Source organism: Pinus tabuliformis, chromosome 6 (genome assembly GCF_031772625.1).
Source record: "Pinus tabuliformis cultivar Carrire ecotype Pingquan chromosome 6, CPIR1, whole genome shotgun sequence".
NCBI lineage: Eukaryota > Viridiplantae > Streptophyta > Pinopsida > Pinales > Pinaceae > Pinus > Pinus tabuliformis.
The window spans coordinates 2,003,283,990-2,003,288,959 of record NC_142292.1 but is presented as its reverse complement, the minus strand read 5'-3'; positions in this window follow the sequence as shown (position 1 = coordinate 2,003,288,959).

The window sequence follows — 4,970 nt, the reverse complement described above, 5'->3', positions numbered from 1 at the left end:
AGCTGCAGACTCCACCTAGGCCTCTGCACACTCAGTCGCAAAGCCTTTCTCTCCTATGTGACCCACTTCTTTGTGCTAAAACTTATCTTCTATTGACCCATTACATTCTCTAAGTATCCCTTAGACTCTCTAAGACACACCTACTTATAGCTTTTTTACATATAATCCCATGGTCTCCAGACCATGGGTGGGTCTCAAAACTAACTTATCTTTTACATAAACAAGGGGCTAAAACCCATTTGATTCCTAACCATCTACGCGCTCTACATCCACAAATCGTGGATACTTTACATTACTTACAAAAGATACATCAAATTTGGGTTATCTTAACCCCAAGGCTGACCCAGGGGACCCCATCCCAACAAACCCCTAACACAAAGATCATGAGTCACCCTCGAGTCACCTAGCTAGAGTTGTGATCTTGCTACAAAGATCCACCATCTCCACTTGAACTACTGCAACCTCAGCAATAGTTTGCTTGGCTACCTACTTGACCTCTTTGACTAATTTCTCTATAGCTAGTCCTTCTACGGCCAACTTCAATGTCCTCTGTGTCTGCTGCAAACCCATTATCTTATCATGAATGTTCGTCATGACCTTGTAAGCCTCGTCTAACCAGGGCTGTAGTATGGCCTTCAGCAAGGCCTCATTTTTCTATGTTGCCTCTACCTGTGCAAGGAGCTACTTCCCCTCCTACAATTTGGCTAGGTGCTACGGTGGTGCAATGGATCAAGTCATTACCCTAACTTCATCATATTGTTTCTGTAGCTCCCAGACCTCCTAATAATCTCCAATCCTTGTAAACATCGGTTTTGCTTCAATCCCAATGTTTAGTTGCTTAGTTTTCAATGGCGCGATGATGCCAGGTTCTCTATCTGTGGACCTTGGACTTTGCAATGCCCCTCTTCTTCTGGGCTATTAATGTTCCTTAGATCCTCATCATCCTCTTCAGCAGTCATATTAGAACATTCCATCACATGTCACAGCTGGGTGCTCCAATTTGGTTGAACCCATTCCAAAGTATTTTCCAATGTTCTGAAGATAACCGCCTTGATTTCTTGCAGCTCTTCATCAATGCACGCGACGTCGTCCTCAAAGTTGTAGGTCAGAAAGAATCCTTCTCTTAATATATCCCACTTTGCAGTGCCATGGCAGAGCTCTATTTCCAGATACTTGTTCATTGGAATTGTGTCCAACATGTTGCAAAACAGATGTACCCACTCTGGCTACGACCTCGTTCAATAGTATTTAGTCCATTTTTCTAGGTGATCATGTGGATCATCTCTTCCATCATATTTCTCAGCCAATCTAGTGTTAGGCTACCCAAACCGTAATGTCATCATTCTTCTGTAATCTTTCCATCCATCAAAGCTATCCTTTTGCATATCCCACCATCATGCGGGCATAGCGCGCAGTGCCAAATCTAACACTTGGGAGAAGTGATGCTCGGGGGCTTCATGCTCAAATTCATACAAAAACTTATCCACATTAGTTAAACCATCATAATAGGGTAAATTCCTTACCTCTGATGAAATGCAGCACATTGATTTAGTTATCATGTTACAGTGCAGTGTAGATACTTCGTGTTGTTGATTCTACCAATGCTCCAACTCTTCATCTAAATCAGAGGTGTAGCAACTGTCTCGGTCCCATGCAATCCATCTGTCTACTGTTGGATTGATACAGTATTGGTATCATGCTATTGTTTTGTAGATATGGTCCAGTTCATCTCCACTTTCTTCATTGTTGCGGACTGGTTCAGTGTAGTGCGACCCTTCTGTAGGGTCTAACGACACTACAACCCGAAGTGATTTTCTCTCAAATGACATTGTCCTCTTCTTCAAATTGATGACCCCATTCATGCCAGTGGGTCAGTCAATTCCTAGGAGAGTAGGGTATGGATTAGTGTCATCAATGATTTCTATCACCTCAGAATCAACCATCGTGCTCGCACCTTCTATACCAACTATTACTCCATATAATCATCCCATAAGGGTGATCTTCTGCTAATTTTCCATTTTGAGATGAATTGGAGATCACTGTAGCACAGGTCTCCCCATTGTTTCCCATGTATTTTTAGGAAAAACGTCTGTGTCAGACCCCAGATACAAAATGACCTGGTCCATCTTATAGTCTCTTATCTGCGCGGTGAGCCTCATATTGCACCCTATTCTTGCCTTATGTTTACCAATTTTTCTAACCACATTGTGTCCGTCAAGAGAATTTCCTTCGTCGATGCATTTTTTTATTAACTCCTGCATACCTTTCACAACTTTGCTATCACGTAGAAGCTTCATGCAGGTCTCCAAGAATGTGGCAAGGACAAAGGGATCATTCTATGCAGGCGCACTAGTCTCTTGCACTTTGTTCTAGCTTCCTGAGGTGGAGGCCTCAATGAAGATTTTCTTGGCTCCATAAAAGTTTCCTTAGCATGCACCAAATCAAAACCAACTTCCTTTTATGGAGCCTTGCGGACCCATCTGTCCTCTTTAGGAAATTTTCCCTTGTCATTGCCAGTTTTTGTCCTACTTCTTAGCACTATGTTCATGCTCTGATCCTCCTCGTGGGGCTTAGCTCTCATCATTTGTAAGTTCTGTGTAGTTTGCTGAGGCTGCATCTTCTTCTCCTGTATCTTAGCAATCAACATTGGGCATTCTTCTATAGTTTTTTCAAACTGGCTGCAGTTTTGACATGACGAGCGTGTATGATTTTGATACTCCCACGTGTAGTGCCCTGGTGTTGCACGGTTATAGAAAATAACATGGAAACGACCTCTACCAGGTCCTCGTCCTCTGTGTCCCTGTCCTCTCCCATGATAACCTCCACACACTCCTCCTACACCCTGATCTGGAGGCTGATTTTCTTCATGCATCCGGTACGTAGGCGTTCTTTCCATCATCAGTTCATAGCTATGATAGTGGCACTCATCATGGCCCATAGATTTATGGAAGTCACAAAACAACTGTTGTGGTGTCTGAACGAAATTTTGAAGAAAATGACAATTATCTGTTTCATGTTTTCTAGCAACCTAACAAATAGCGTAACATAGCGCATCCCCCATGCTCGGTCCTATTGGGGCTTCTGGATTCAGGGGAATTAGTCCCCCTCCTGTAATGTAATTCAAGAAGATAGGGAAGTGGTCTTTATCGTGCCCCTGACTCTTGCACTTTAGACACCAGACTTCCACATGCATGTCTAGTATAGTCTCTTTCTCTTTCTTCAAGCTCTACAATTCCATGCAGAGGCTTTACAATTGGGAGTGAAGTTGTTGTACCCCTAAGGTTGCGTCTTGATTGGGCATTGCATGCAACCTCATCATGATTTCCAGGGATTCTGCTTGAGTTCCAATCTTCTGTTATGACAAATCAATTCTCAGGTGAGGTAGAAGCAAAGCTATAAATCATTCACAATATTGTCCATTTGTGAGATGCATGTTAGCTTCTCAAATTACACATTCCAACCTTTGATCTAACTCCCAAGGCATCTCATTAACCCTCATAGTGATTTCCTTAAATCCAACCACTGACTGTGAGTTAGAATTAGGCATACTGAACTCTTTGTTTAAAGTAGCCTTAGTATCTGCTAGTTAAGCCATAGGATTATGAGAACAATACTTAATATACTAGGTCAACACGCGATCCTGTACAGTGGTAACCAACTGTGCCTTCCTTATATTGTCATCCGTAATTTTTTGCAATGTCAACACAGCATGCAAAACAAACCAAAATTGATCTGTATCCTCATTCCCTATGCCTTTGAAGATTGGCAACATCATCTTGTTTGCCATGTCGGATGGTGGTGGTGGAGGTGGGGTGTGGGAGAACATGTATACGATGGAGTTGGAGGTGGACGTGGAGTGGATGGATGATTTATTTGACGAAACCCTTAAGTAATTAGCTGAATAACACTTCATGGTAGAGTCCGTTGCGCCCCTTTATCATCACTCACAGGGGGTCCAATCAAAGGATTGTACTCTGATCCTGATCCTTCATGATTTATAAAGATTCATCCGCTTTGCATAGATCTGAAGATCAAGGCAATGGCATAACCCATTTTTTACACAACATCATTTTAATCCAGGTATTGAAAGATCTAAGATACTTACCTTATGGTCCTTTGAAAAACCTTCGCTCTACCTTGCGGTAGCTGATTGAGGTATCAACTGTGAATTTTGTAACAAATCCTCCTATAATTCGATCGAGTCAGTGATCAACAACATGCGCGATCTTGTCTTCAAAGGCTTCTAATCGTCACACCAATTCTGGAGTCCAAACTGTTGGACCGTCAAGCTTCAACCTCCCTACGTTGTTTGCCAACTTAGCTAACCACTCATATAATTCGATTAGGAAGGTGCAGAAGAGAATTTTGTGTATCTATGTATACAAATACCTATCCAACCGCTGTTCCTTTGACAGGCATGGATTCCTATTTTATTGCATCGTGAATTCGTCAATTTTTCTATCCAACCACTTTTCAATTTCTTTCTTCGTAGGATTCCAGTGATGCGACATCACACATCTCCTTAAGAAGATCCCGGTCCTGACAACGGAACCATTTGTTTCCTTAGGGGATCCTCACCTAGGTTCAGAGTTAGTTTCACCAACCAATAAAAGCCTACACTACTGTCCCTTTCAATAACAACTTGATGTAGCAAAGCTGCCTTTCTTTCTCCAATTCAAACTTGTGAGTTATGAGCCTACAAAAATGGTTAATTTTTTTATATTATACATTGATCCTGTTCCTGTGGCCGAAGTTTCCATCATAAGAATCCATCGGAACATCAGCAAATCATACTAACATCAGCCTCATCATGGTATTCCTAAAACTCTTCCTCTCCTATGCAAGATATGATAAGCACAACCGGACTAAATTAGATTTAGAAAGGAAGACCTATAAACCAAAATAGTGATATGCGATTTAATGTGAAATTCTCTCGACATAAACAAAACAACATACGCATTTAATACAAA